We start from the raw sequence: 13120 nt of genomic DNA, 5'->3' as shown, positions 1-13120 counted from the left end.
GCTCGCAGTAAATGATTGCAACAGAAAAATAAGCGCCGGCCCTGAAAAATAAGTGCCAGTGCCCCGCACTGCAAACAACAAGCACAAATTAAGCACTGCTTGCATCAAAACAAAAGGGCAGGAATGTGCAGTATCTACAGGATATGGTGCATTTCTGTCCTTGTCCCCTGAGCTGGGGCACAAATTGCTGCCATGTGCCAATGAAAGCACACTTGCACCATGGTGCAAGGATGCCTGCGTTGCGGGGATGACTGTTTATGTGCAGGAAGGGGTACCTTCCTGCACAAAAACAATAACGAGAGACGTTTTCCAATGCATTTTGGGTGCATTTTTTAAAAATTGCACATGGTTACCATCGACTTGAGGTCAATGGTAATAGCATTTTCTAAATGCCGTTTTCACATTTAGGAAATGCTTTGTACATGTGCTTAGGAAATCGCAAATAGGAAATCTCGATTTGCCATTTCGTATTTAGCGGTTCGCAAAATGTGATTTCTACTGCCTAGAAATTGCATTTGTGATTCCCTATTTGCCTTTGGTCATCTGGAAAGGCAATTTAGCATTTCTTAATAGATCAAAAATTGATTCAATCCGTTAACAAATGCTAAATCGTTTTATACATCTGGCCCATTGACCCAAGGAAAGTCACATGAACTGTCAGAAGGGTGAGTTTATGCATCCAGTGAATCATGTTCTTAACAAAAGTCAAGTCAGAGCCATGTGAAAGAGTAGTGAAGAAAGTGAACAGACTGATCAGCAATGGAAAAAAGACTCACTCAACACGTCAGTTTGTAGCTACTGTTGAAATTCCTACTCCCTCACCGGTGAATGCTCAGCAAAAGGTAAACATTTCTGACTATGCAGCAAACTAAATCACTTTTCGATATATAGACCCATGACCTAAAGCATAAGCCCTCTGCCAACTGCCAGCTACAGACAACGCAGAATCAGATGCTAAGGAGACAGAATGATTGTTGAAGGTTCTCATCCACTCCCAATGTCATTGAAGACTTTGTGCAAGATGTAGCAAGTGATAAATGTCTCCAGTCAGCCATGGGGCCCCATCTCAAAATACCAGGAGAACTGTGATGAATGGACTATTGTTTTTCACATAGAATGCCTGCACTATGCTATCTTTGCTACAGCATGTATGCCATGAGCTGTTGGTATAGCCATATCACCTGCTACCAGGAAGCAGTATCATGGTTTTGTCCTTATCTCGTGAGCTTTGCAGTTATTTCACACAGGACCTCAAGGAACGGTGAGAATCACCTCTGAATCTTCAGCAAAACCTGGTTCAATGAACCAGACAAAACATTACCAAATTAATTATAATAAGATGCTTTTAAGCAGCTGGCCAAAGTGAGGCACCATTTTCTGTCCAAACTGAAAAAAGTACTAGCTAATTCCATGAGGCAGAGTGAGGCAAGACTTCTTTCACCCCCATGAACGCCCCCACATGGTTGTGCTGTTGGATGCTTTCATGAAAATACCCCAAATAGCAATTGTGAAGACTATGCCTACCAAAGTGACCATACCTATGCTGGTGAAGATAAGAAGCACCCATGGATTATCACAGATTCGGACAGACAGTACCTCTTTATTACAAGGGAGGGATAGGGTAATATTTTGTGCATCCCAGGCCATAAAACACATCAGCAGCATCACATGAGCAGGCTAACTGTGAAGTGAAACACTTCATGTGAATTCCTAAAAAAGTTATTTGAATACCTGAGGCTCCGAGACATCAAGCATTTAAGAGTACTGCAACACTCTACCACCACTCTGTTCTTGCAGAGCCAAGGGCCTAGAATAATAGGTAAATTACTGACGCATGAGGATCACCCTCTAGTTCCATCTCCAGAGGAGCCTTGATGCTAGTTAAAGATGTACATAATGCAAGTATGTTTCAACTCTTGTTCTAACCCGGGTCACAAAAAGTGACAACAGTCAAAGGCACAATGGTCACTGCCCAGAGACGTGAAGAAGATGTGCCAAGAAATGCACCATACTTCAAAAAGACTTTTCAGCCTTTAGATGAGGAACAAACTCAGGAAGATAGCCACCCGGCAGAGAAGACAACGTAACAGTTAAGAGAACCCTGAGGCAAACAAACCTGAGATAGACATGTACTCTGGCAGACCTGAACAGTGGAAGTCATCTCTTCCCCAAGTTATTGAGTCCCAACACCAACATTCTTAATCCCACTATAACATACAACCAAACAGGTACCTGCAATCAGCCCTTAGGGATATATTGTAGCATGTATTGAGGGGAAGCAGTGTTAAATTTCAAGAAAGGGAAGTGGTGACCTCCACATGATAAAGACTACCTTGCACGACCTCCACACATGAGCATTATGATATGTTCTGTAAAATGTCAAGGCGACCGGCATCTTGAACACCGTCAGATGCAAATTGCTATCAACAAGCCTGTTGCACCTATTGCTTCATGTATGCACTCCACACCGGGTCTTTGCTCCTAAATGTATGAACAGCTCCTCTCTCACCCTTCTAAAGGTTAGCAAAACCTCTAGTTTAGCTTGATGTCACATGGATTTTCAGAAACTCTAGAACCCTATCCTGAATGTTTAAATGGGCCCCGGTACTTGTCAGGATTTTCAATCTCTCTCAATTTGCCATCAGAAATTTGAGCTGTTTCCTGGTCACAAATCTTACCAAAGTCGCAGACCAAGCTTCTAGAATGCACAAGTCAAGAATCATACCTGAATCTTGAAGAAAGATTGGGATAATGTAATTGACTTGACATGTTTTCTAATTGTGTTTTAATCCTCATGGCAGATTCTGGTGCACAGGTCCATTTTGGGGGTCCTTAAAGCTCAACCCAAGTTTCCCTCAAAGATCTGTGGGATTTTAGAAATGATCAGCTGTGAGGATTGTGTGACACTAACCGAGCAGAACAGAATTCATAATGCACCATATTAACATGCAGAGGGCAACCTCACTATCAGTACATAATTAGTAAGCTACTAAGTTAAGTTTTTTGGAAGTACTGGAGCTAGTTGTATTAACATTGTGAACAACCATGCAGGTGTGTGTACGGAATATCGAGTAGGGAATGTAATTATCTTTAACATCATAGCCACAATATCAAGTGCAAGACTAGCAACACATAAGTGCATGTAGATTTTCTCTACCTAACTCCATATATAGATATACTTTGATGCTATATATATATATAAAATAGAAAAGCGTTTTTTGACTTGCTTATATCTTTGGCACAGTTTGACGAATCTTCACAAAATTTCCCCCCTAGAATTTGCCGGTGATTCTTGTTGCGCGTGGAAAGTTTAGGGGTTATCCATCCAGTGGAGGCCGAGAAAAAAGACGGGGTCAATAAAGTTGTGTTTCCCAGGTTAATTCCCATAGGACTTTTAGACACGACTACAGCCCAAACCACTGGACTGAATTACACCGAATTTAGCTGAAAGCTAGCTTTCGGTAAACAGATTACGCTTTCGTTTATTTGATGTAAATCTGTTCAGTAGTTTTAGAGATATTAAAGGGAAAATAAATTTGTATATCTAAGGCCGAGGATCCTTTTCAATGATTTGCAAAAAAAGATGAGCTCGTGCAGGGTGGTGCACAGCTCTGATTGGTTGCCAACACTTCAATCCAGGCAACGGGCCTTTAAACCTGGAGCCGTCCTTTTATAACCGGTAGAGCCCGCTACGGCAGGCTCTAAGGCTATATTAATAATGTATCTTTATATTCCCTCTTCGATATTCCAGACTACAACTACAAGTGTACTCATAGGATGTGCAATAGTAAGCAACATAAAGCTTTACAGTAAAAAGACACTGCAAGCCTAAATTTGCGTATTACATAAGTAGCTGTTACGCAATCCACATGCCTTTAGGCAGGTAGTGCACATGTTTTCACTTTGTTAAGCACAGGATCAGTGACTGATATAATATTTTAGATTTTTGGATTTGGTTTAGTAACCCCTCCAGGGCTAAAGGATGCACGAGGAATGCGAGGAATGGTTGCAAAGGACAGAGTGAGTAATGCACGCTTAGGTACATTCCTTCTTCCTTATATTGACTTCCTCTTCACTCAGAGCAGGACTTGCATCACAGCAGACAGAAATAACAAACACACATATAGAATATTCCTATGTACGGTACAGTCTGTCATCACAAGCACACTTCATCTCGAGTTTCCTTTTCTCTGGCAGCAGCACATTGCACTCATGAGAAATTCAATTTCACTTGGAACAAAGGTAGGAAAAATAAGATTGCTCCAGGACTTGACCCTCCCTATTTTCAGCATTGCTTCAGTGCCTGAAATAGCCCTGGAAGAATTTTCACTACATTTCCTAAATTCACATGTGGCTGGCCAGCCTCCTTAAGCGCTTTATTCTGGCATCAAAAAAACTCACTGCTCCAGGTTATATACCCCGCAGCCTTTTGCTGCTTTGCATGGCATCGAATAAGTTGTCCAAAGAGCCTTGCTGGGAAACAATTTCATGCAGTTCAGGGTGCTCTAAATATGATAATCAGAATTAGTTTTTAGCCAGCACTTTAGACCACATATCTGCAGTTTCTCCGATTCTGGCTGGTGTTCACACACCTAATTCCGTCAGTAGCAAGTTTCATCCCGCTGGAATGGGGAATAACGACACGGACTGGAGATACTAGGGGGCACATTTTAGAGGTCCTAGAGCAACCAGAGCATCACTTTTCGTGACGCTCCAGTGGCGCTTAGCACTGCTCCATATTTACAAGGAGGTGTAATGCCACTTTTTTGTGGCCTTATGCCTCCTTGTAAATATGGGCCCCTCTGACGCAGTTTTCTGCATCAGAGGGGCGTGCAGAGGGTGTTGCAGTGGGTGTTCCACCGCAACTCCCATTGCTTTTGACGCTGCCCCAGAGTTGTCGTAAACCTGAGGCAGCGCCATGGCAAAATGAGGAGTAATGCTTTTATTGCTCCTCGTTTTTTGCTTTTTCTATGTGTGCTGCATTTGGCAGCACACATAAAAGAAGCAAAATGCCATGGAAAATTGTTTATGTACAGGAAGGCACACCTGCCTGCACATAAGAAATCATTCAAAATGACGCTTTGGTACTCCTATGTGTGTTGCATATTGCAGCAGACATATAAGTGCCAAATCGCCACTCTGGATTGGTTATGTGCAGGAAGAAGTACCTTCCTGCACATAAACAATCTATCCCGTCATCACGGACACCCTTGCACTATAGTGCAAGGATGCCTGCATTGGGTTTAGGCAGCTTAATTCAGCACCAGCGCAGGGGAAAACACTGGGGTGTACGGTATTCCTCCAAATATGGCGCACCTCTGTGTTTCTAAAGTGGTGCAGCGCTGCTATATTTGGCGCAGGACTGCGTTGCACCACTTAAACATAAATCTGGGCCTAGGTGCTTTTCCATGTGGTTTTTCCTGATTCTTGCAAGAAAACCACAGATATCTTCTGCCTGCTCTGTGCAGTTGGAAAAACTCTGGAAAAGTGATGTGTGTGGAAAGTTTGGAGGACAGGGCTTGTTTCTCTTCTGTGGAAGTATTGTCTAGCCCATCACCATAACACTGTAGGACTCTTCTTGTCACTGTTGAATTGTTGTATTTCTGTTTCATATCTATAGTTTGCTTTTTGTTTGTTCTCCCCTTAGTAACGCCCCTGGGCCTTCTTTGCACTACATGAATATGAATTAAAACATTAAAAATGTTGTCCACACCTGTGATACTCTGGCATTTCCATGTATGCTGCAGCCTTAGGGCTGTTTTCTGAGCTTTAATAGCTGTCATAACCTAGTCAGGCCTACAGGGCTCCACTCTAGCCAAGGCCTCCTTCAGCGTGGAGCTGACTGGAACAGTTTTGCCAGGATTGGTTTTGTATTGCAGTAAAGCACTGAATGAACAGTGAAGACAAACAACGGAGCAGGAGTATGAGGCCTAGATGGGGCTTGTTAGATCGTCGCCAACATGAGTCAGAAGAGCAACACACTTTTCTGTCCCTTTATGGTACAGCAGTGCCCGGTATCTAAGGATCTTAGGGCAAACAGGCTCAGGCAGCAATGGGACAAGGTGACACCACAAGCATCTTTCTGTGCAAAGCCTGCATGCTGCACAAGGTGGACCACCACTGCAGAAGCAGACCCTTCATTGCCTCACCTGGGAGTCATTGGATTTACCAGGATGCCACAGTTCTTGGGGCTCCTTGAATCCTGCGTTCTAGGTGCCACCAGTGCCATTGACTGAACACCAGCAGAATTCATGCTCCTTGCATGCTCCACCGCTGTGACATCTCGCACATCACACCACTTAGTGCTGCCCCTTCAAATGAGTACTTGAATTATTTTTTTAGCACATGACAATCTATGGAACATGCTGTTGAATGTCTTGTGTAGCTAATAATTGTGTTAGTTGTGGGTGCATATCATATCCGGAACATGTCAGTATTGTGTCACATAAGCATGTCCGACTGTGACATACTGGCCCGTCACTCACTGTAATGTATTGATCATGGGTGAGACAAATGTGTACTGTGGAATGGGTGGGTACCATAGAAGTGGTCAAAATAATGAAAGGGGAGGAAGGATGTAGGAATTTGGGATACAGGAATAACGAGTATAAATACATTGCAATGTTCTGGTTGGGTAAATGGAACAGGAAAAGTAAGGCTCGTTAAAAAAAACACACACAAATATGAAAATAAAAAATAACAAACAGTCAAAAAGCTGTGGCAGGTCAAGGGTCCTTCTCTAGTCTCTTATATGTTCTGCTTCCAAGGTCTTCCTCCTCTAACTGGTCAAGCGTTGCTACCTTTCAGCATCTCTCTCTCTCTCCATGCCCACTGCGAAGGCCAAGGACACTGACACCTCCACCATGGATGATGCAAAGGAATGGGCAATGGAATGGGTATAGTTGATAAGTCCAAGGAAAAGGAGGCTCCAGAGGGTTGTGGTGATGCCAATGTTGCAGTCCAGGAGGAGGAGAACACGCACAACACCTCCCTGTTCTTACGAGCACGTCCTATCTCAAAGTGATGGTGGAACATGTGTGACCAATAATTAATTGCAGATCAGCACAACATCTGACTCCCCAAGATGCCACACTGGAGAGACTGAGAGCAAGTGAGGAAGTGCCATGGGCAAAGGAGACAAGTAGGGCTTCCAAGCACTTGAGATGTGGTATGGTAAGGAGGGTTAAGGGGTGGGGTCGCTGACAGAAGGGATTCACTGGTCTTGACTCCGTCTATCGATTAGCGAATTAAGGGCAGCTCCTTGTAGCCTTCTGCAACCTGCTGGCAAACATGAAAATACGTTCCTGTTGCCTATGTATGTCCAGCAAATACGCACATGTAGCTCTGCCAGCCTATACAATACTGCCCCCAACTTCAACCATTTGTGTTCGACTCTGTAGCCTTACCTTGCGCCTATGACCACCTATTACACTAATGTGAAAGAGACTCAGGCTGTGCACTCACACGTGGTGCAGTCGGACAGAAATTGGACATGTGACCACTAACCATTGCTTTTTCGTCCTTTCCGTCGGTAGCATGACAGTGTCATTCTTGTACCTCAGCTCTTGACATGAATTTTGGTCCATAGCTAGTACACAGGTGTGCTGGGAAGGAATACACAACAGGCTAATGGACATCACTGGATCTATACTTATGCTGCTAAATCATTTCAAAGCATGTGTATAACAGTATACACACGTGAGATGCTGCTTCCCACGAACTGGTGACATATGCTTACATTTCTCATTTGCATGCATATACACAATGGCAATACTTGGAGGGAAGGTGCTGCTATTGGTTTCCAGTGACCATTTTAGATCACATACAGATGGCAGGGGGCCACATATTTAGGAATGTAGTTTCACATACTCTCCTCCCATTGGAATTAGGCCTGAAGGTGGCTGAGTTTGACAGAAGCATAACATTCTAGGTGTAGCACCCTGCCTTGCTACACACACGGCAGAATGTGTATTGTTTGCTAGGTATCAGATGTAAAAATGTTGAAAGCCAGAATGAGTTCTCTGTGCGCGGTCAGCAGTTTTCCTCTAACAGAATTACTTTCAAGATATAGCTCAATGCTCTATATTTTAGTAACAAACGGTGCAGACTGCAAAGAAACTCATGCTGCCCCGTGCTGTGTCTCAAAGTGATCCTGTTGACCTTGCCAAACACCTGTAGGTCATTCCATCCGGGTGTGCAGTCTGCTGCCTGTAGTTGTGTGCCTTCCATCAACTGTGCCTGAGATCTGACATAATTTGAGAACATCACTTTTAGGGCCAGATTTACATCTTAGCGCCATATTAGCACCATTTTTTAAATGCTAATGTGGCGTTAGGGAGGCCATTCTCCTTCGCCATATATACAAAGTGGCGCAATGCCCCTTGTGCCACATTATGCCTGCGCCAGGCACAATGTATGCAAGAAGGGTGTTCTGGCACAGGGAGGCCCGTAAAAATGGTGCAGTGAAATTTACAACATTTCACTGCGCCATTTTTAGCATGATTTTTAACACCTGCTCAGAGCAGGGGTTAAAATGACACACCCATTACATTCAATTTGCCTCCCTTTACTTTGCAGGATTAATGCCACAATTGATGGCGCTAATTCTTCAGAGTACCACAATAGTGTAATAAATTATGACACTATTGTCCTAACGTGCACCATGGTGCGCTGTGTTGTAATATGGTGCACACAAGTTGTCATTAGGGGGGCGCAAGAAAAGTGGCGCATCCCAGCTGATGGTCCAATTTCTTGCAAATCTTGCCATTAGTGTTATCATATAGAGAATATTCATACCATAGTGAATCAAGCAAAGACGGGGAAGGGTTTGGTTAATTCTGACAGCATACCTTCCATTGCACCTTCATTTTTAGTACCTCACTTACAGCCTGATTTAGAGTTTGGCATAGGGGGTTACTCCATCAGAGACATGACGGATATCCTGTATGCCTTATTATGATCCCATTATAGCCTATGGAGATCATATTACAACAGGGGGGATATCTGCTGCGTTTGTGATGGAGTAACGCTCAACTCTAAATCAGGCACATAATTAGGAATGCTTTTCACCCTCTCCATAAACAAAAGGGTTACTACTGTCTTCTGTTGTGTCACTCACCACTGTAAGCATTTTTTTACCTCCTAAACACTGTTGGGCATTTTCACTGTCAATAACATTCCCTATAAAACTCAAGTGTCCAAGCAAGTTGGAGAGTCAACCGGAGAGGTGGACATTGTGGTGTTCACATCAGTGTCAATGGTTATACAGTTACAGTGCATTTGCATAGTAGGACATAAACAGCCACACAGTTTTAGCACAGGTAAAAGGAATGAAGTGGAGAATAATTAAGAGGGTCTTAAAAATCCCTTGTTGCTGTATCTTCTCAAGGAAGGACCTGGATGTGCAGGTCCAAGATGGTCACCATTGAGATTATCAGTGCAGTGGTGGGAGTTTAAATCTCATTTGCTTTTTCATGTGGACATCTAGGGTAGTGCGATGGAGGTGGATGGTGTGAGTGGTAGTATTCCAGGTTGCTCAGGATTTAAGAAGTGTAGCTTCTACTTTCTGTATAACCAGGCACACAGTGTAAATATGTTTTGCAATGGGACATTCCAACCATGGGCACATTATGTGCGCAGAATGTCCAATCTTTATCCTCAAATCTTTGGGGCACCACATAGTAATTGTTAGAAATTGGATCTTTGGTTGGCAGTCAGGTTACCCCCTGTCCAATCAAGGACTCTCACTCTAGTCAGGGTAAAGGAGAATCACCCTCAGTTAAACCCCGCTCACTCCTTGGTAGCTTGGCACAAGCAGATAGGCTTAACTTCAGAGTCTAGGTGTAAAGTATTTGTACCAACACACACAGTAACTCAGTGAAAACAATACAAAATGACACGACACAGATTTAGAAACATAGGTAATATTTATTTAAACAAAACAAGACCAAAACGACAAAAATCCACCATACACAAGTCAAGTTCTGAATTAAAAAGCAAAAGGAATCTTAAATCCTTAGAAAACAGGGCTAACACTGTTAGCGCGAAAAAGCACATGGGTTGCATCAAAAATAACACAGCACGAGCCAGTGTGCATCGGAAAAGTCCAGCAATGTGCCGATTTCTCACTCGTGTGCCTCCATCAGCGGGTGTTGCACGTCATTTCTCCAGCCGCGTGCATTGATCCTTCATCCACAAAGCCGGCGGCATGTCGTTTCTCAGCCGCGTCTCGAAAGGTGCATCAAAAATTTCCCAGCACGGAGGTCTGTGCGTGGATTTTCTATCTTGTTCTGCCAGCTTCACCTTCCAAGGCCCCAGGAACTGGATAGGGCACCACTTGGCAGGGCAGGAGGCTCAGCAGAGAGTCCAGGTGCTGGCAGGGGAAGTCTTTGATGGCCATGAGACTTCAACAACAGAAGGCAAGCTCAGGACAAGCCCTTGGAGATTTCTTCACAAGCAGGAATGTATAACAAAGTCCAGTCTTTGTCCCCTTGCACAGGCAGAAGCAGCAACTGCAGGATAGCTCCACCAAGCACAGTCACAGGCAGGGCAGCACTTCTCCTCAGCTCTTCAGCTCTTCTCCAGGCAGAGGTTCATCTTGATTTCCAGAAGTGATCTAATTTTCAGGGGTTTGGGTGTCCTTCTTATACTCATTTTGGCCTTTGAAGGAAAGTCTCTCTTGTTTGTGAGATCCTGCCTTTCCCAGGCCAGGCCCCAGACACACACCAAGGGGTTGGAGACTGCATTGTGTGAGGGCAGGCACAGCCCTTTCAGGTGTAAGTGACCAGTTCTCTCCTCCCTCCTAGCAAAGATGGCTCATTAGGATATACAGGCTACACCCCAGCTCCCTTTGTGTCACTGTCTAGAGAGAGGTGCAAACAGCCCAACTGTCAAACTAACCCAGACAGGGAATCCACAAACAGGCAGAATCACAGAATGGTTTAAGCAAGAAAATGCCCACTTTCTAAAAGTGGCATTTTCAAAAACACAATCTCAAAACCAACTTTACTAAAAGATGACTTTTTAAATTGTGAGCTCAGAGACCGCAAACTTCATATGTCTATCTGCTTCCAAAGGGAATCTACGCTTTAATCATAATTAAAGGCAGCCCCCATGTTAATCTATGAGAGAGATAGGCCTTGCAAAAGTGAACACCGAATTGTGCTGTATTTCACTGTCAGGCCATATAAAACACATTAGTATATGTCCTACCTTAACCATACACTGCACCCTGCCCATGGGGCTACCTAGGGCCTACCTTAGAGGTGTCTTACATGTAAGAAAAGGGAAGGTTTAGGCCTGGCAAGTGGGTACACTTGCCAAGTCGAATTGGCAGTTTAAAACTGCACACACAGACACTGCAGTGGCAAGTCTGAGACATGATTACAGGGCTACTAATGCGAGTGGCGCAACCAGAGCTGCAGGCTCACTACTAGCATTTGATTTACAGGCCCTGGACACCTCTAGAGCACTGTACTAGGGACTTACTAGTAAATCAAATATGTCAATCATGGAAATCCAATTACACATACATTTTACATAGGAGTACTTGCACTTTAGCACTGGACAGCAGTGGCAAAGTGCAGAGAGTAACAAAAACAGCAAAATCAGAGTCCAGCACACATCAACAACCAGGGAAACAGAGGCAAAAAGTTAGGGGAGACCACGCCAAGGATGCCAAGTCTAACAGTAATTTACAGCCACATTTTTTGACCTTTTGGCAGAAAGCTCCACCATCAGCCCCAGACAATGGCCCCCACATAGAAAACAGCAGGTCCCTTTTGTAGGATCATTAATCAGCATCATCTGTGGGAGTGCAAATTTCATGCTGCATGTGTATGGAAGAGGTCTTAAACTCAAATATAACATAACTGCACTTCATTTTGAGTTTTATAAATTTATTGCATTCAAATGAGGTGGGTGTAATCAGTGGACCTGTGTATTGTGAACCACCTCTAGTCATCTGCCATGTTGGCAAACATCACAATGCATTCTGGGCCTTGTAGTTTAACTTTTGATCTCATTGCTCTGTGTTAAAAGTAACAAGTGTAAAAAGTGATGTTGGGAAACCAGGAGTCCTGTGAATAAGTGGTGTATGACTGAGTGAAAGTGTTATTTGTCGTATATGGACACATCATTGTTATATAAAGTGTGTCTGAAAGAGGCAAATGCATGATATGTGTTGTGAAGTGCCCTTACCCACTGCCATACATACAAGGATACTGTCCCTGGCAAAATATTAATGACACATAATACATTGTGGGCACCCATGGCATGATGCTCACTCCTGGTAAGATGCTTAAACTGACAATCTGTTGCTACCGTCTGGTAGATTTTGAGCATTCATTAATTGATGTGTAATAATGCTTGAATTATGGTGGTAATTCATGTCAGTTAGTCAAAAGAACTTTATTTCGGCTACAAGAGCCACAGAAGCACAGCAACAATAAATAATTACACAGGATTAAATAAAATATATACAGTACATGTGATTAGATAAAATAATAAAATTAAATAAAATTAAATACACTCCCAGAGGAAGTTAATACATTCTTGCTAAAAACATTATAAAGATAGAAGTTTCCCTCTGACAATCCAACTTGCACCAAGGAATTTGGCAACAGCAATTACTAGCATAGGGCGAGTGTCTGATCTAAGAATTCGGAGAGCTAAGTCGGACCTGCGAACTCCCAGCAGTCTACAAGCCGGGGCCAGCCATTTTCTGCGTCAGGCAGTGTATGCAGAGCAGCCAAACAGGACGTGAGGGAGGTTTTCAATGGGTGCTTTCCAAGCTGGGCGTATGGTTGTTTCGTCATGTGACCAGCGACTAGTAAATAGTCTTAATGACAAAGTGCCAATACGGAACTGGAAGTACAACTTCCTTTCTCTTGGCACCGTGATTATGTATCAGAAAGCCTCGTATTTGCACGTCTCTTTTAGGTTGGCGAAGTCACATGATAGTGTAGAGTGAAGAACAACCCTCATGTCTTCAGAGTCTACCATATGCCAGTACAATTTTTGAGGTCACTTTTTGAAGGGAAGGAAGTAGTGGTTGGGGAATCCCAGAGTTCTCTAAGCCCAAAAGAGTAAAGTAGCCCCTTGATGTGTCTTAACCAGGGGA

Source organism: Pleurodeles waltl, chromosome 5 (assembly GCF_031143425.1).
Source record: "Pleurodeles waltl isolate 20211129_DDA chromosome 5, aPleWal1.hap1.20221129, whole genome shotgun sequence".
Classification (NCBI taxonomy): Eukaryota; Metazoa; Chordata; class Amphibia; order Caudata; family Salamandridae; genus Pleurodeles; species Pleurodeles waltl.
This window is presented reverse-complemented; position numbering follows the sequence as displayed.